The sequence below is a fragment of the Tasmannia lanceolata genome, unplaced genomic scaffold (genome assembly GCF_043159265.1).
Source record: "Tasmannia lanceolata isolate RefF3 unplaced genomic scaffold, GAP_Taslan_0.1 ptg000025l, whole genome shotgun sequence".
Classification (NCBI taxonomy): Eukaryota; Viridiplantae; Streptophyta; class Magnoliopsida; order Canellales; family Winteraceae; genus Tasmannia; species Tasmannia lanceolata.
In genome coordinates this window covers 12,122,122-12,142,407 of record NW_027518702.1, presented here as the reverse complement: position 1 = coordinate 12,142,407, position 20,286 = coordinate 12,122,122, and the positions used below count along the sequence as shown (strand labels likewise).

Genomic DNA, 20,286 nt, shown 5'->3' with positions numbered 1-20,286 from the left:
AGTATATATATTATAAAGCATATATAGCAACAGAACAATAGCGAATGTTCTTTTCCGTCACTATAAAGGGGTTTTCGGTAGCTAATTAATGCCTAAGCTAATTCCCATTCATGGGCTTAGGTCGGGGCCCAACCCATCTAAACATGACGGAAAATAGTGGGCCTCACCTCACGCATGGGTTTCAGTGGAGTTTTGTACCTCACAATATTATAAGGGCAATGATATTTTCACCCCTTGCATTACGCATTCACCCCCTTATAATGTGAACAGTGGGCAACTTTAAAGCTTTTTGATGTCAAATCACAATAAGAGGAGGCTGAATGGGTACTGCCGGGGGGGGGGGGGGGCGAAAATATCATCGCCCTATTATAAAACATATATAGCAACAGAACAATAGCGAAGTTTCTTTTACGTCACTATAAAGGGGTTTTCTTGTAGCCAATTAATGCCTAAGCTAATTCCCATTCATGGGCTTAGGCATGGGGCCCAACCCATCTAAACATGACGGAAAATGGTGGGCCTCACCTAATGCATGGGCTTGAGTGGAGTTGGTGTGATCCACCCAGTCAAAACATAATGCAAAATGTTGGCTCCCTCCGTATTCATGGTTTTGTGTAGAGATACTGGGTCGTTCCATATCGAAACACGAGTTGTCAAATGGTAGGTCCCATTCATGATAATGCATGGGTGTAAAATGATGGACCCTACAGTGGAGATTTCTATAGGTGGGAGGGGTGTGTCATAACGAAGAGGGGGGAGTAGTGTGGGCATACTATGGCTCTATAGGTGTTTGTGATGCCTCTGAAGCTGAAGTGAGGGCTCTACATTTGGCATTTTGCATATTGATAGAAGTGTGTTGGATAAGACCATTGTTGAAGGGGATTTGTTAAATGTGATTCGTTGGCTGAAATGGCGGCTCCTTCGTGGAGATTTCTTTCCATTTTTTATGAGATTGGTGATATAACTTCGGGGTCTTCTATCGGATATCAACATGTCAGAAGATTGGCAAATGATAAGGCGGATGCGCTTGCCAAGCGCGGTGTATCTGGTGGTCCTATTAGATGGTTTGATCATCTTCCTCCTTGAGGAGTGGTGTGCCGCTGATTGTATCTTTCGACTCTTTTGTCTTCTTGTATTCTATTGTAAATATGGGAGTTCCATCTCGGTCTCCTGATTTTCCATCATTTATAATATTACCATTTCAAAAAAAAATGATGGGCCCTACCCATGCTATGAATGAGGTGTAAAAAACATCCACTTCAGAAAAAATTCCAGTAAAAGCTTTCAATGTAAAAAATAATAATTATAGATTAATATATGTAGAAAAGTTCCATATCTTGTTAAACACTACAAGCCATCTAACTTCTTTTCCTACAACCAGGCACATTGTGAATGATTGAAAAATGAAAGGGTTTCATATTTTTTTTTTTTGAAAAGGGCAACAGAATATATATATATATATATATATATATATATATATATATATATATATATATATATATATATAAAAAAACAGAACCGAGGTGGTCCTGAAGGAACAAAGATAATACAAAGATAGCAGTACAAAGAAAGGGTTTCATATATATTGACATCTACAATCTATCAACAACCCTTTTCAATTCGTCACCCATTGCTTGCTTATTGTTGTGATGTTTTAAAATGAGGAGCCATATTCACAACGTGAAGAAATGAAGTCCACTAGTAGCTACTGACAACCCAACTATTTCAAACCATTTAAGGTACTGAGTAGAATGAACATGTCTCATTACTGAAAAGCAAAATTCAGAAGAAGTTTGAGAAAACAGGATCAATGGCTTCACCCCAACAAAAACTAGTAGTTTCACAAGAAGAAGAATTTCAACCAGTGAGCCCGGCCACAGAATACCTCAACAGCTCTGTCCTCTCCCTTAGCATTCACGAGGTCTTCGAATCTGAGATCCCAATTGATGATTCTAAAGTTGTGACATTTATCAGGGATGTGTTTGTGCTGAGCAACATTCGATTCTCATCCATTATAGTTAAAGGACACAATGGTGCACAACAATGGAAGAGAGTCAAAATTGAGCTCAAAGATCACATAAGAGTCCCAATTTTCTCCGAAGACTTATCGCCCGATCAATATGATGAGTACTCGCACGAGTACTTAACCAAGATCGCCATGGAGCGGCTTCCACAGAACAGGCCTCTTTGGGAAATCTACATCATCAAGTACCAAACAAGCAATGCAGCTGGGACTATAGTATTCAAGCTGCACCATGCACTAGGGGATGGATTTTCGCTGATGGGTGTTTTGTTTTCTTGTCTTAAAAGAGCCGATGATCCATCTCTTCCTCTCACTTTCCTTCTTCCAAATCATTGAAACCACATAGAGGGACAAGAATTTTCAAGAATTTATATGAAATTTCTTCTGGGTGTTGGAACACTACGTATGATTTCACTTGGAGTGTATTGCAGAGCACAATAGTAGAAGATAATCGGAGCGCAATCAGATCGGGAATGCCCAGAGTATAGTTTCAACCAATTTCAGTCTCTACCGTCTCATTCTCTCTCAACCGTATCCGGCAATTCAAGTCCAAGGTTGGAGGAGTAAGCTTTCTTGACAAATCGACCCCCAAAGTGATAAATCGACTCCCCACGTGTCAATCTCTCTCCTCTTTCTCTCTGTAACCCAGAGGAGAGAGAAAGACACATGGGGAGTCGATTTATCATATTTGGGAGTCAGATTTATCACTCCCCTATATTATATTCTATTATTATATTATTATATTATATTGTTAAAAAGAGATTTCTTTTTTAATCTCCTGAATTTTCTCCTCCATTCTCTCTCACATGGTTTTACCTTTATGCCCCTTAAAAATTCAAACTCATAAGATTTGTAATGACCTTACGTATCTCACCGATTTCACACGCGTCCCTCCCATCTCTCTCTAATACGTGTCCGTGTTCCTCTCTCTCTTCGTCAGAGATATTTTGATTTAGGTCTTCTCAGTTCCCTTTTCTCTCTCTCCCTAATATGTGAGGCGCCTCCCTCTCCCTCTGTCATCCTTGCAAAGCCTTACCTCCTTCCACCTCCGTTTGTACAGAACCCTGTAACTAAACCCCTTCAAGACCTCCAGGTAGCCGTCTCTCCGATTCTACAATGGCAATTGGTTTTTTACCTTAATTTAATTTTTCTTAATTAGGTTGTGATTAGAAATTCTAAATTTTTAGTTTCAGCTATTACTTTTTTCTATTCATGTATCTAGGGCTTTTGTCTAGATCAGGTACCTCGATATTTTTGTTCTTCTTCTTCTTCTACAACTACTATATTCTTTTCAGAAACTGGTTTCACGAATTTTTTTTTTTTTGTGCATAAATTAAATTTGATTATAAATGTCAGGCCTTCTGTTCTTCTTCATCATCATCATCTACTTCTTCCTTTTCAGAAATTTGTTAGGTTAAATTTATTTTTATTGTAGATGTGAAGAGAATTTAAAAATGAGTCTGTTTTTTTTTTTTAATTTCAAATTGACTCACGAGTTCCACATTTCTTGACATTGCTGTCAGTAGAATATCAGATTTTCATTGGCTGTATAAACCTGTATTTTGCCTCTAATGACTCTTTATTGATGCTTTATGTGCTACCCTTTCTATGTTTTGTTTTGCTTTCATTATATGTTCTCATTCTAAATTTGAATGATATTGATAAATTTGAATTCATGGAATATGGGTCTGTGGTTTCATAAATTCTACTTTTTCCTTTTCAGAAGCTGGTTTTGTAAATTGGTTTTTTTTTAATTTGTTTGGTTAAATTGAATTTCAATGATTGTGTAGATTTGAATATATTTTTCTTCTATTTTCATGTATTTACACCGTTCAATTAATGGAAACTATATTATTTTTTATTTCTAATCTAACTATATGGATCCACACAAGTGCATTTATGTGGATGTGTCGGTTTCTGCTATGAGACTTGGTTCTAGCATGAAACATGAGCTTCTCTTCTCTTTTCTTTTTTCTTTTTGCAGTGCCCTTCTCATTGTTTTAGCAAATGCATCTTCTGGTGAACTTTGTGAACACGTCTCAACGGTTTAGTTAGAAAGGCCGATTCAAGCATGTACCTAGGCCTTATGTTCTTCTTCCTAAACTTAATCCTTTTCACAAATTGGTTTCACAAAATACTTATTTATCTGTTTGGATAAATTGAATTCGAAGGTAGATGTCAAGATAATTTAGAACTCAGTCTGTCTATGTTTTTTGGGCTTCTGTTCTCCTTCTACTACTTTTTCCTTTTTAGGCCTTTTGCTCAGCTTCTTCTTCGTCCTCTACTTTTTCCTTTTCACAAATTGGTTTCACAAATTAGTTTTCAATTTGTTTGGTTAAATTGAATTGCATTCTAAATGTGCAGAGAATTTAGAACTATGTACTTTTCAAAGAGAACTATGTCTGTGTTTTTTTTTTAAAAATTTGATACCTGCTCACAATATGGTAGCCCTTCCCTGTTTTAGAAACAACAGGGACCTTAAGTGTTTCATATGTGGATGCAAGCTCACCCTGTCTCTGGATGTGTTTTTTTTTTTTTTCTTTTTTTTTTTGAAACAAAATCTTTGGATGTGTTTCTTTGCACTATATTTCAAGCGATGCTTCAGCCAGCACAGTTACAACATGATAATCAGGTATATGTTGTATTTAAAAAAAGTGTGGTCTATGAAACTCGGGTTTTTAAATACTTAAATTAGAGAACAATTGTTTGGCTCGGTGATTCCCACCGATTTTTCCACTGTTTTTTATGTGATTTAAACATGCCTTCTTTTTTATTTTTCATTTGAAATCTACTCATAAATTGGAACTATTCACTTCTAGAAAAATAGCACTAATTCACTATGCATCCTTTTCTTTACCCATCTTTGTACGACCCCTTTTAGTCGCCTTAATTAACCGATTTCGCTTTTCATCTATCACTTTTCTCCATTCTTTTCGACTTTGCTTTTATTGATATTTGACACATCTTTATGTCCATTCAAGATGCAAGGTTAGATCTTAAATGCCACACCATTTGATCCCTTATTTCACTGTTGTCATGCAATTCAAGGCATATGTCCCAAATTTCACGCAAATATGTCTTTGATCCATCTAAACTTTGGCTGTCTTGGTAAACTCATATGAAAAAAGTGAAAATGTAGAAATTTCATAACAAAACCCCCCATGTACTGATGAGGTTTTCAACTGAGAAAATTATCACAGTTTCTGCTATTATTCTCACATATTTATAACCACTATGGTTCCCAGGTCTGTGCTTTTTTCATGGCTCTCTCTCTCTCTCTCAGCGGGCTCATTACACGAGCACTAGGGATGATTTAGTTTTGTCTCATAATGTTGTCAACAAAGCCATCTCTCCAATTGAGATTATTGTGTTTTTTTAAAGACAAAATCTATCAAAATTGGTAGTTAGTGGTAGATAGATCATAGGTGTATTTGTTTATTATTAGTAAAGAGTATTATAATCTTCTGCTACTTGCCATTTCGAGTGTTTGATAAAATGGCACACTGTTTTCCCTTCAAACTTACATTATGATGATTTCAACAAAATGCACAATTTGCTTTTGACCCGAAAATAATCTTCTCCATTGAAAAGGTCGATATATATATATATATATATATATATATATATATATATATATATATATATATATATATATATATATAATCTATGATTTGGTATTTTCAAAGCATAACTAAGTTATTGAAAACATTGGTCAGATTAATGAAAGTATCTCCTTTTTCGCATGTGCTTTGCCTTACTGTTATCTCTCTATTATCGTTGCAACAACATTACCTTGATATATCAAAATAACTTTGTTACCAGTGATCAAAAAGCTCCAATATACAACAAGGGGAATGGTTAGGATGATCTAATCATAATGTTCAACTAGTATCCTCGGTCTCATGGTCTCATGCATGTTACTTGCTTATGTTTATGAAAGATCCTCTGTATTTTAACTATGAACTATCAATTTTACTTATTTGTGACAGGGATGCGTTATGTAGTCATCATATACCATAATACCAACACTCCAACCATTATTTTTTCGCAAAAGTTTTTATAGTGCATTGCGGATATTGTATGACTTTTTTATACATTTTTATAATTTCATTTCCATCTTAATGCCTGGTTTTTGTGGTTTTTTCCCACTCTCTCTTCCAAATCCCAAACCCTTGCCATTTTTTCAAAAGAGAAGAATATGAAAACCACTGCAAATCTCCATCTTTTCATTACTCAAAAGCATCAGCAGCAGGAACGGAAGCGACACTTTTCTCCTTCTCGACAAGGTAAGGAACACCTTTTTATGCTTCCTCATATAACCCAGGTTCGTATTATTATTAATTTTTTTAGTTTTTTGGTGGTTTCGTTTTTTTCTCTATGGTGTGAGCTGAAAGAGAAGGGGAAGAACAATGTAATTGCACGAGCTTCGGATTTTGTTGACTTATGATGTTCCGGGGTTGCTTTTCTCCATCCCGAGTTAGAGATCCGTTTCCATCCTCTGGGCTGTAAATTGGCGTCCATGGCAGATTTGCATTATTTATTTTGATTTTATTTTTGCATTATCCATGTGGCTGACAGTGTAAATTTCAAAATGTCAAAGCTTGATTGGCCATTTTTGCAGCCAAAATAATTTTTTTGTTCGGTTAATGCTTCATCACATCTCTATAATCCTCTGTTTACTCAAAAGACACAAACATAATTAGGAAAAATGTAAATTGCCATATGTGTACTTGGGAATCTTGCATTATAGACTCCTTTAATTCACATCAATACAAAATATTCGATATCATTGCCCATCCTGGATTTTAAAGCTAAATTGAAGATACATATTGCATGCCCCATTTCACACAACACAACCTTTCACCTTAGGACTAGCTTGGAATTCCCACCTCATGAGAAGCATGTTTTTTTTATTTCCAACTCGGTGTCTTAGAGTTTGATAAAACCTACTGAGATGTACTTATAGAATCATGAGTCGAATTACATTTTGATGCGTTAATAGTAGATGTTATTTTGCAATGTCTGAGCTTTTTTTAGTGTGTTATAGCTGGAGTTTTCATTATATGTATTGGGAATATCCAAGACAGCAGGAACACATATATGGCAGTTGCCTAAAATCTGTGGAATACTCTAGAACAGTTTCTACACATAGATGATATGCAATCTTGTCACCAAGATTCTATGGAAGCCTCTAGAATAATTCTGCTGTAACATTCTTTGTGTACAAATACACGTTGTACCTAAGATACAAAATATAGAAAAATCAACATAGAAGATTTATTTTCTCCTCATTAATATCATTCTCTCTTTTTCTTATCATGGTATCAGAGCAAATGCCAGGGTTCAAACCTCCTAGATAGCAAAAAAACTCCACATGCAATTGCCAAACCCAAAAAAAAGAGGGGTCACATGTGTGCCACGTGTAAGCCAACCCTAGAAAAAGGGGCCACACGTGAGGGGGAGTGTATAAAAGATTAAATAATGCCTTCTCCAACAGCTTAAGCTCTTGGAGTAACTGTTCTAGAGTATTCCACAGATTTTAGGCAACTGCCATATATGTGTTCCTGCTGTCTTGGATATTCCCAATAATATGATTATAAGTTGTTAAACAACTCCAAACATTTATAGTTCATTGCATTCTATAAATTGAAACACACTTTAGGGCTCTTTTAATTTTAAATGACATAACTTTCTTAATTTTTATGTTTAATTTGAGGTTTGATTGGTGATAGCTATGTTTTGTTTCGATTTTAAGGATTTCAATTTCCCATTTTGGTCATGAAGATAATGATCTCTAGAAATGGAGATTTCTTTTTTTTTTAGGGTTCTATGGTGAGGGATGTTGTGAGTCAAACTTAGTAGTGGATTTGGTTGGATAATTCATCTATTCTGTATTGCATTCAAAAGTTTCACATTTGAAGCACACTTCTTAAATTTCACATATTTCATCATTGCATACCACATTTTTTACTTGCACAAGGAAGAGCCACAAGCTTTTTGTAGCTGCTTTAGTTTCCCAAAGCCGTCATGGATCGGTCAATTACTTCCCGTATTCCTTTACACTTCATTACTATATAAGATGGATTTCCTAACTATCTTTAGATTACTGATGCCTCAAAATTTGAGAAAATTATAATTGTTTGTAGATACATGAATTGTATCCTATTTTCAATTACTTACATTTTTTGTGCTTTGTTTCCTACATCAGTAGTTTTTATAATTATTTTGTTTTTCTTTCTCTTCCCGTGCCGTCTTTTACTAGTCTATATCTATATAGCAAGAGAGAAATTACAGAATTATTTGAATTTCTCCCAAGATTCTTTGAGAATTACACACCACTTTTTTTGACTTTTTTAACAAAGGCACCCCTTCAACTCACATATTTTCAATCCTACCCCCTCCTTTATGCTTTTTAACAGAGGCACCCATTAAAGCCACATAATTTCAATCCTACCCCCCCCCCTATGTTTTTTTAATAAAAAATCTATAGGCTGATCTTAACCATCCGATATAAGAGGAACAACATATTATGGAAACCTCTATAGATTGGAGGGCTAGTTTCAGCCTATGGAAATGATTTTTGGGGCACAACCTATTTATGTTGTTTTCCATCACATTGACGGTTTGGATCAACCTATGATGTGGGGTTTTTTACTAGTATATATATATATATATATGAGAAAACGGTTCCTACACATATGTGTAGATAAGTTATCTACACACTAGCTTAAAATACAGTGGGGGCCACATTATATGGGTGATCCAAACCATTCATTTTTAAAGCCCTGACATAGATAGGGTGTCCACAAAAAATCAGATCCATAGGATCATCCTAACCATTCGAACTGTGGAGGCAAAAAATGGACTAATTTGTGAAGGTTTAAAGACATCCATTTTACCTCCACAAATCGTAGGGTTGGGATGATCCTATGGATCTGATTTTTTGTAGACACCCTATCTATGTGAGGGCCTTTAAAATGGATGGCTTGGATCACCCAAACAATGTGGGCCCCCACTGTATTTTAAGCTAGTGTGTAGAGAACTCTCTACACATATGTGTATGAACCGTTTTCTCTCTCTCTCTCTCTCTCTCTCTCTCTCTCTCTCTCTCTCTATATATATATATATATATATATATATATATATATATATATATATATAAAGGAATGGAAACTAAGGGAATTATTTCAATTTCTCCCAAAAATCTGTGAGAATTACACAACACTTCTTTTGACTTTTTTTAACAAAGACACCCATTCAACCCACATATTTACAATCCTACCCCCCTCCTATATGCTTTCTAACAAAGGCACCCATTAAAGCCACATAATTTCAATCCTACCCCCTACTTTATACTTTCTAACAAAGGCACCCATGAAAGCCACATAATTTCAATCTTACCCTCCTTCTTTATGCTTTTGTAATAAAAAATCCATAGGGTGATCTTAACCATCCGATGTAAGAGGAACAACATATTATGGAGACCTCTATCGATTGGACAGCTAGGATCAGCGTATGGAAATGATTTCTGGGGCACAACCTGTTGATGTTGTGTTCCATCACATGGACAGTTTGGATCAACCTATGATGTGGTCCGTACAATTCTTGGGCCAGGTACGGATCCAAGATTCGTGACGCGTAAATTTCCCCGGGTCATTTTGACCTGGCCCGTGTTACCCGGACCCTTACGGGCAAACCCTCCCATATTTTTCAAAATCTTTTTGATGGGCCCAGAAATTAATTTTTTCAAATCTTTGCACTGGTCTATCCCCCACAGTTGGTGGGCCCAAAAAATAATTTCTTCAAATCTTTGAACGAGGTAGGCCCCACCTGTATTTTTCAAAGCGCATTGTACGCACCGCCCCATGATCCAAACCCTCCATTTGATAATCATAGCCCTTCGATCTAAAGAAAAACTACATATTACTGAAACCTCTATAGATTGGAGAGTTGTGATCATCCAATGGAAATGATTTTTGGGGCACGACCTATTTACATTCTGGCCCATCAAATGAATGGTTTCGATCATCCTATGGTGTGGGTCATGCATTAACATTAAGGCCAAATTGTAGGCCCCACCCAGATATTTCAAATTAAGTTTGCTGTCAATGCCATAGGATGATCCAAGCCGTCCATTTGATGGGCCGCGACGCAAATAGGTTGTGCCCCCAAAATCATTTCGATGGGATGATCGCAACCCTCCGATCTATAAGGTTTTTCCGTAATATGCAGTTTTTCTATTGTCTATCATGAGAATCTAAATATAATGTTTTTCCACTCCCCGTGCATCGCACGGGGTATCCCACTAGTATCTACTACTATATAGCTAGAGAAAAAAGGAATTTCTTTTCTTTTTATGTGAGATTTACACATCAGCATTACTCTTTTACCATTAACCCCTTTGTTGATATTTAACATCTATCTCTATGAGAAATTATTTGAGGGTAAAATCGTAATCTACATACGAAAAGTACCGACCCAGGGTACCTGTCTATACGTGCCAAAAAAATTTCTCAAGAAACTTATCGTGAGAAGATGGCAATTTCTATTATGAAACATAATTATCCATTTTCAATTGTTGAACATGAAGGCACTAAGGATCTTCACAACTATCTGAATCAAGAAGTAAAACCCTATTGTAGGAACACCGCTAAATCTGATTGCTTAAAAATATATAAGAGAGAGAAAGAAAGGCTTAAACTTGATTTGGGGAGAGTTACAAGTATGATATGTCTCACTTCAGATGTATGGTCATCCATCACAACTGAGGGGTACATTTGTCTTACCGCACATTATATAGATGAGAATTGGATGTTGCATAGTAAAATTCTCAATTTTTTTCACTTCCCCCTCCACACAACGGTGTCTTTTTGGCAGATAAAGTGTTTCAATTCTTGAAGGATTAGGGAATTGAGAAGGAAATTTTTTTCTCTTACTTTAGACAATGCATTAGCAATGATAACATGCAAGAAATCTTAAAAAGCCAACTTATTGTGCAAATTGCTTTGTTATGTAAGGGTGATTTTTTTCATGTTCGTTGTTCTGCACATATCTTGAACTTAATTGTTCAAGATGGTTTGAAGATTGCTAATGTAGCTATACACAAGATTAGAGAAAGTGTCAAGTATGTCAAAGGGTCTGAGAGTAGAATAATCAAGTTTGCCGAGTGTTGTGAACAAATTGGTGTGAGAAACTCAATGGGTTTGCGTATGGATGTACCGACTAGATAGGAATGCCACTTTTTTTATGCTTGAAAGTGCCATCAAATACCGTCTCGCATTTCATCGTTATGCTTTGATAGTACCAGGGTACAATTATTGTCCATTAAATTATGAATGAAAAACGGGGGAGGAATTTGTAAAATATTAAAGCCGTTTTAAGACATTACAATGCTTTTTTCTGGTTCCGATTACCCAACAGCAAACGTATATTTTCAATGTGTGTGGAAAATTCAAATCCGTTTACTTGAAGAGAAGGAAAGTGAAGATGATGTAATTAGTTGCATGGCAAATCAAATGATCCCAAAGTTTGAATGTTGTGGAATTTTGCTACAAGAAGATTGAGGACAACACACACAAGGAAAATGTGGCATGTGTCCGAGTGGCTTTGAGTTCACTTTTTGAAGAATATGTTTCCCAATATTCCGTGGATACTTCGAATCATACTCCAACTAGGACTAGTGGCGACATTTGCATTGATGATGACTTTAGTGTAAGTTGCACTTTTTTTAATATTCTTATTATATTTGATTTTTTAAGAAGTTGTATATCTAATTATCTATTCGCTTAAATATATTTGATATTTAAATGATGTAGGAATTTGATTACTATGAGAGTGAATTTTGTGTCACCAAGAAGTCAGAATTGAACCTCTACTTGGAGGAGACAAAGTTTGATCATAAACAACATTTGAATGTTTTAGAGTATTGGAAAGACAACGCTAGTAGATATCATATTCTCTCTAGGATAGCACGTGAACTCATGAGTGTACCAATAACTACCGTTGCTTCGGAATCGATTTTTAGCATTGGAAGTAAAGTTCTCACCAAATATCGAAGCTCGCTAAGACTGGAAAATACCGAAGTCGTAATTTGCACTCGCAATTGGATGTTTGGTTATCAAGTTCAATGTAAGTTTTAATATTTAGTTTACATACCATAGTCCATAGCACTACTAATATTTTTTGAAATATTTACGACTACTAATAATTACTAGATGAAGAAGATCCTGTGGTATTTAATTACTTACATGTGTTAAATGTAGGTGAAGATCCTACTGATGAACAACTCGTACTACCATTATCCAAGATTTCTCATTCGGAATCAAGAGGATCAACTACCACCAATGTCATTTGATTTGGTATAGTTTTTATTCATTGATTTGGTATAATTTTTATTCATTGTTTCCCAATAGTTTCTATTCATTGCTTCCCAATAGTTTATATTCATTGATTTGGTCTAGTTTCTATTCATTGATTTGGTATAGTTTCTATTCATTATTCATTGATTTGGTGTAGTTTTTATTCATTGCAGGAGCCTTCTTCACCGCACCGGCAGTGGGAGACGACTGTCACAACTCTAAAGCATAGAGTCTCTATGATTAATTTAAATGTTTCTATGATGTTCTACTTATGGATTTAATGGGGATTATGTTTCTATGATGTTTCTAAAATGTTTTTATGGATTCAGTTTGCTCGTGATATTTTGTTAAGGGGGATTATGTTTCGATAATGTTTCAGAAGCTCCAGAGTGGGTGAAATTCTTCAACTATATTCCTCTAATCTTTGTGTTCTCTAATATTTTGTTATTAATCTATATGATGTGTTTATGTTCCTCAAATCGTGGCCTTAGCTGAGCTTATGGTTATTCATTTCCACATTTTCTTTCCTATTATCAGATGTTATGTGTACATATATCATATGTATTGGTTTGGATATTCTCATACTTGATGGATACAGGAAAAGGGTCTGTTTAAGTTTTCTTTTGGGCCTCACTGGATTAGAGGAACCATGAGCTGAACAAATGGACGGTTCATATGTTAGTAAACTAAAGGTTCATAAATCAGCCTTCTGATCTGTAGAAATCAGCCATCTGTAAGCCAGGTCCAAGTCCAGTGCTTTGTTATTCTTTACTGAAAGTTTTCTTTTGGGAATACCTGTTATTCTCATACTTGATGTCTCATACTTGATGTACCCAAACGGCCACTCAGTTGATTTACTAGGCTTGATTTGTTGCCATGGAATTGCCACAATCATTGATTTTCATTATCTTTACACTCACATACATTGATCTTGTAGTCACTAATTTGTTACTTTGCACTTTTCCTACTCAAGACCTCATCCCAGCTTCCAGTAGCTCATGGGCATTACTAATTTACTATGCATGAATACACCCCCTAATTTTCAAAATGGACGGTACAGCCTACACCATAGGATGATCCAAACCGTGCATTTGATGGGTCATAATGTAAATAAGTTGTGCCAAAAAAATCATTAGCATAGGATGATTCTAACCCTCCGATCTGCAGAGGGACTCACAATATGGAAACTTCTATAGATCAAACGGTTGAGATCATCCTATGGCAATGTTTTTGGGGCACGGTCTATTTACGTTGTGGCCCATCAAACGAACGGTTTGGATTGTCCTATGGTGTAGGCCGTACCGTCCATTTTGATTATTATGGGGTGAATTTATCACCGCCCAATAAAACTCAGTTTTTGAAAAAATTGCGGGTCAACCCGACCCAACAGCACTGGGTACGGTCACCGGTTGCTGACCCATAGGAATGCGGGTCATTTTGACCTGCAACCCGCGTGACCCGGCCCACCCGTTTGCCAGGTCTACTTGTTACTTATGTTTGTGACAATTCACCAATTTTTTTTCTTTCTACCTATTAGTGGGGTCCTCAAAAGTGATCTGAACGGCTGAGATCATACGAAGAAAACTTAATATACCCTGCATGGTCAGACATGTTATTAACGTCATTGAAGTCCAGGGGATATTCTCTCCTTATAAATAGCAACCCTCTCCTTCACGTATGCTCCAAAATACTTCAACCAGAGTACTCAAAGAGATGGAACTCCCGTTGACCCTCACTTCCTTTGTCTATATAAAAGGACATAGCTCCAAAAGTTCATTAGATTGAGAAGTTAAAACATAGTTTTCCAGTCAAATGGAGGACCGGGAAGAGTTACACATTCGCACCAATGAAAGGTAGTATAAATGTATGTCATTATACAGACCTGTTGAGATAAATGGAATTTAGTCACTCTTACTAACGATAAGTAATTGAACCCATACCTTCAAGCGAATAAATTTTTAATCCAATCATGCATAATAAAAGGTAAACAGTAAACACATTGTTACTCTCAGATATTTTATGAAAGGTGCACGTCCAAAGTTACCTTTTCAAGTTCCTCCAAAACAACTTTACCCATTTGCTCAACGAGATCATCTAGCATGAACGAAACTTGGCTCAGGTCGGAGTATGAGGAACTTTCCTCAGACCCCTTGCTAATAGTCTAATAGCAAGGGGCGTGGAAATATCAATTACTTCTGAAAATAAAAAGTAAGCATGGAATTGATATTTCCACACCCCCACACTCTTTGCTATTACAGGGGTCTGAGGAAAGTTCCTTAGACCCCGACCTCAGCCAAGTTTTGTTCATCTAGCGTCATTCCTTGGAACATGGGCTCCGACCACTGACATTAAAGCAGAAATGGCATAAAAACTGGGGAAATTTAAGAAACAGTATTGTAGAACAGGAAGTGGCATGTTTCAAGAAAATTGTACTAAGTTCACATAAGCTTGAATCTGGTCTTGGGGGTTTTGCAACTGCTCAAGAAGCTGCACTTGCTTATGATAGGGATGCCCTTTCCATGAAGCGAACCCAGGCAAGAATCAACTTCATCTCCCTGATCACTTAATGATTAGTGGGGATGTGATCTCTCACATCTCTACTGATCATTTAATGATTAGTGAGAACTTGATCTCCCACAGGTTAGTGAGGATGTGGTCTCTCACAAGTTTAGTGGGGACTTGGCTTTCCTCAGGTTTAGCGGGGGACGTGCCTCGACCATGTAGACTAGTGGGCCAGTTCTATGATGTCTACATTATGCCAGTTCTATGTTCTAGTTACGCAATAAATTCATGAAGTGCCAGTAAGGTCTATTTTGCCTAATTCAAGCTTAAATTTTCAATTAGTTATCATGCGACTATACATGTTGATTTACTTGTTATAGAACTTGTCTACTTCACTGAGCATTAGTTCACTCTTTATTACTTATGCTTCAGAAGCTAATCAATAGGAGATCTTGTTCTCACGGGACTAGGAGTGATAAGATTGGACATAAGACTTTATGTCACAGTTATTCTTTTTCTTTTCTTTTTTGAAATGGCAAATAATATTGAATTAAAGGGGGGGGGTTGTGGGGTACGAGAAGGGAAAACCCAAGAATACAGAAAGAAAAAAGAGGACACCTCAAGGAGGAAGATGATCAAACCATCTCAAAAAATCGCTGCCCTCCCCTCTCCTAGCCAACAAATCTGCCTTCTCATTTGTAGACCTCCAAACACGGTTCAATTCAATATTTGATTTCGCGATTATTTCCTCTATTTCATCAAAAAGAGCCAAGAATCTCCAAGGAGGAACTACCCCACCCTTCAACCATCGGATCACATTTAGAGAATCCCCTTCAACAATTTAGTTCTTAAAACTATCCGTCCTAATCTTTTTTAGTCCTTGAAAAGCCGCTTTGACTTCCGCCTCCGTAGCATCACACTCTCCAATCGGATCGCAAAAGGCCCAAAGCACATTGTCACTATCATCCCGACATAAGCCTCCCACCCCGGCCGGACCCGGATTCCCAAAACAAGCACCATCAAAGTTCAATTTTAGCACCCCATTAGGAGGTGGTTCCCAGCTATGGACAATGATAGTAGCCCTCTCACTACTAAAACACACTTCTCGCCAACCTTCCCAGAGATCATAAGCCGATACGTACAAACCGAAACGATGGATGACATCTCATCCATGCTATAGCCACCGAAATAATGTGCATAAACAGATAATGAGGAGATTTGGATACCCCCTCAAACACCCTAGCATTTCTCTCCTTTCATACTACCCACCAAGTAGCAAGCAAACAAACTTCCCATAAGATTTTACTCTTTCCTTTCCAAGGCACAAAGTTCCAAAGATCTAGACTTTCATTAATTAGAGAACTTATCAGAGACTTTTATTTTATTGATTAAATTTATATTCTAGTCCAGTTTGGAAAGTTGTTTAGCTTCCACAATATATATTTTTTTTATGATAATTTACCGGATTTATTTATGAGATTATTTCATTTTGTTCTGCTTTATATGTTGCATATATGGGCTGTTAATTCCTTGCATGTCTGTGGATTTGTGTTCATGGACATGCAGCACTGTTGCGTGCTTGGACCGGGTTCTTGGTTCGGGGTTGTAAGCTTAAAGAGCTTCAAGGATAAGCTTAGAGAGAACCTTCACGGTTAAGGTTCAAGGCAGAGAAGAAGTGTAGAGATTTCTTCTAAGTTATTTTGAGATATGTAAAAAGTATTTTTATCTTGGTGTCACATTTGTGTTTTGTGGAGCTCTACAGGTGTGCTTAGGCCGTATATCTCCCAAGCTCCCTTACCTTTCTCTTATGATCACAACACACATAATCGATCCATTCAAAGTGGGCAACAGGCAATAGCATTATCCGGCCAAACATACACTTTACTCCTTTTGGAATATCAAGGATTTCACAAAATTCCTCTATGGTGCAGGTGATACCAGTTCCCCTAACATATGAGCTAATAAAATTGTTATTCCTAATCACCCTAAGATTAGCATAGAATCGTTTGAGAAGGTTAGGGTAAACTTCTTCATGAATCTTGATAATGGAAGACCATTCCAAGACTTCAAATTACCCTCCAATTCCTAAATCTTGAAAGTCATGAATGACTACGTACCTTCCCGGAGCCCGGTGGAATACAAAGTACACCGTGCCTTATATTAGTCTAGAGCAAGTGTTTGTCTCACCGTTTACTTCTCATTATTTGCTAGCCTTCCCCACAAGTAAAAATATGAGCGGGTAAATGTACAAATGGGCCCATTTTTCCAATGATCCAAACTATTTATAAGTTAGTCCTTCCTATGGATGGGCAATGCATTAAAATCTACACCAACTGGATGATTCTATCCCTCCAATTTGTGGCTGTAAAATCAGACAATTGATTCACTTCTTTCACATTTTGAGTGTTAAAATCATCCAATGAGGAGTGAATTTTGATGCATGGCCCTTGGATTGGCAGGCATAGTGGATAAATGGTTTCGGTCACTAAACAAGTTGGCGCGACTTTTCCTCACAGCGGTCATGCTTCCATTATATTTAATGAATGGAAGCGGATAAATATGACCGCTATAAGGAAAAGTCGGCCCGACTTGTTTACAGCCACACAATATGACCGCTATAAGGAAAAATATGACCGCTATAAGGAAAAGTCGGGCCGACTTGTATAATGACCGAAACCATTTATTCACTATGCCTGCCATTCCGAGGGCCATGCATCAAAATTCACTCTCATTGGATGATTATAACACTCAAAATGTGAAAGAAGAGAATCAATTGTCTGACTTTACAGCCACAAATTGGAGGGATAGAATCATCCAGTTGGTGTAGATTTAATGCATAGATAGGAAGGACTAACTTATAAATAGTTTGGCTCATTGAAAAAATGATATCAACCCTCCAATGTTATGATATTGACGCTCAAGTTTATTATCTTTTATTATTTAAAGGGCTGTCAAAAAGGTTATTACAGTCCCCAAAAAGCTCTCACAAGCATTTTAAAGGGAAATGATAAATGCGCCCCCATTTATCACTAGGGATATCAAGCCGCATTGCATTGTATGTGGCAATCAGGTCACTTCATTCCTTCAAATGTGAAGTACATCAGCACCTTTTAGGTCATAGATACACTGTAGCTGGGTGTCCCAAGTAATGAAAAGTGGTGCATTTATCATTTCCCCCTTTAAATACTAAAAGACAAGAAACTTGAGCATTAGTATCAAAGCATTGGAGCGATAATATCATTTCCCTAGTGTGTACATAACTTGAGCATTAGTACCAAATCCCACTATTTTGGTCGGATTTGCTTTTCCGGGAAAACTAGTGAAAAAAAGTGGGCAAGCAGTTTCTCAAGAAACCTTTTCCTGCACAGTTCATCTGCACGTGAATAGGCGCAGGAAACCTTTTCCTACACAGTTTTCCTGGATTTCTTTTCCTAATGCCACGTCAGATTCTCGGGAAACCTTTTCTTTTCCTTTCCCGTGAAAACAAGTGAACAAATACTTATAGTTTTGGAAGTTTAATGGTGGGGGCCCAATGGATGAATTAGATTTCCTCTTATTTTCTAGTGGCTGTTAACAGTTGTAGTTTTCAATGACAGAAGCTGTTAACAGTTGAGGTTTTCAATGATAGAAGCTGTTACAGTTGAAGTATTCAATGATAGAGAGGGAGATGATATTCCCCCCCCCCCCCCCCCCCCCCCCCCCCCCCCAATAATGTGATTTGACGAAAATATCATCTCCCTAGAGAAAATGTTACTTAACATTTATAGGACATGAATGCCCATGCCTAATAAACATAATTGGAAATTTAGGAAGGGTATTATTGTCTTCTAGAACAAGACAAAAGTTGGCAACTTGTGACGTTTTCACTGTTGTGTTGTTTCAAAGAGGCAGAGTGTAGATCACCTCGGGATAACTGCGGCCCACACGATCAACGGCTCTGATCCGATCGTTGAATAAGTCCTCCCTCTGTATAGTCACTGTGCGTATGACAGTTAGTAATACGGCAATCTAGAACCTTGAAAATTGAAATGTGGGCCCGTATAATAAATGGTGAATTCCTATTTGAAAATCACCATCAAGGCATTGTTTGGTTTACAGGAATTTTCTGAAAAAGTTTGGAAAGGAAAAAGATTTCTAAAATTTCTTAGGGGGGAGTTTGGATATGCAGATTTTAGAATCTGGAATTTCTTCAAAATTGTAGCTAAGAGACAAGAGAAGAAGCGGACCAGCCGTCGTTTTTGAATTCTAGCCATTATTTCCATCAGCAAGAGAGCAGTATATCCTCCCACATTTCCAGGATTTAGAAATCTAAGGAAGCAGGAGAGATTTTTCAAACCTAAGGGGCCGTTTGGATGCCTAGACAATTTTGATTTGGATTTCTCATATTTGCAGCTCTTTTTGCATTGGATCGGTTCAAATTCTTGGATTTCTTATTCAGCAACTGACAGTGAAAAAAATCAGATTTCCAAATATGCTGTGCAAATAAGAAATTGGAAATCCACATATGTGGCAGTTTCCTTCACCCTCTTTGCTCCTCAACCTCTCCCCTCCACTAGGAAGTACCCCCCCCTATCTCCCTCTACATGAGCTGCTGGATCTATTCATTTTGTATTCAAAACTCAATTCCAAATCCAAATACAAAATGGGAGGTATCCAAACGAGCCATGATTTTCTCACTTAAAATCCAAGAAATGTTGTCAGGACAGCATATAGCAGCCATGGTTTTAAATTTCGACCGAAATCCGAAATTTCGGACTGAAATTTCTGATTTCGATGGGGACCGACACCGAAATTCGCCGAAATTCCAAATTTCGCCAATTACCACCAGACCTAAATTTCGTTTTAATGGCACTTTTTTTAATAAAAAAAATTGTTACAAAATCTCGTCTAAAATTTCGAAATTTCAAAGCTTAATACCAAATTTCAGATTTCGGTGGGGTCCGATATAGGTACCGAAACCGAAATTTTAAACCTTGATAGCAGCTTGATCATGAACCCTCTTGTACACTGTTTTCAAACTAAAAATCTGGATTCTAAAAACCGCGTATCCAAACGGCCCATTACTGTTTTTACTCACACGCACAAAAAAAAGAGATAACTTAAACCAAAACATTCAATTTTTACTTACAGGGGCCTTCAATTTATGATCATATCCCTCTAAACAAACGGTAATAGTTATCATTTCCCTCTAAATAGGAAAAGAAGAAAAAAATTCCCAAGAAAACATCTCGGCTAGAAATTTGTTTCTTGCAATCCAAACAGTATATTTGCGTTGCTGACTTTGACTTTGAAATTTCAACGAGAGAGATGGTCCCGTAGCGACTTTGACTTTGAAATTTGAAGAGAGAGAGAGAGATTTGGGAAATGATATCACCACTATCATATTTTGATATTTTCTCTCAC

The 20,286-nt window shown here is 36.9% G+C and overlaps 1 long non-coding RNA gene and 1 pseudogene across 8 annotated transcripts; both read left to right on the top strand.

Moving 5' to 3' along the window:
- Positions 1–1,810: 1,810 nt before the first annotated feature.
- On the top strand, positions 1,811–2,797 carry LOC143857647 (wax ester synthase/diacylglycerol acyltransferase 11-like; annotated as a pseudogene).
- Positions 2,798–3,013: 216 nt separating this feature from the next.
- Positions 3,014–12,828, top strand: LOC143858318 (uncharacterized). 8 transcript variants are annotated; one of them, XR_013238901.1, is made up of 5 exons: positions 3,024–3,116; positions 5,846–5,911; positions 6,270–6,309; positions 12,286–12,381; positions 12,555–12,828. It is a non-coding gene; the product is annotated as an uncharacterized LOC143858318 (long non-coding RNA). The 8 variants fall into 8 exon arrangements; XR_013238903.1 differs by lacking the exon at positions 5,846–5,911 and having other exon boundaries at positions 3,014–3,116; positions 6,214–6,309; XR_013238907.1 differs by lacking the exon at positions 5,846–5,911 and having other exon boundaries at positions 3,016–3,116; positions 6,219–6,309.
- Positions 12,829–20,286: the final 7,458 nt, after the last annotated feature.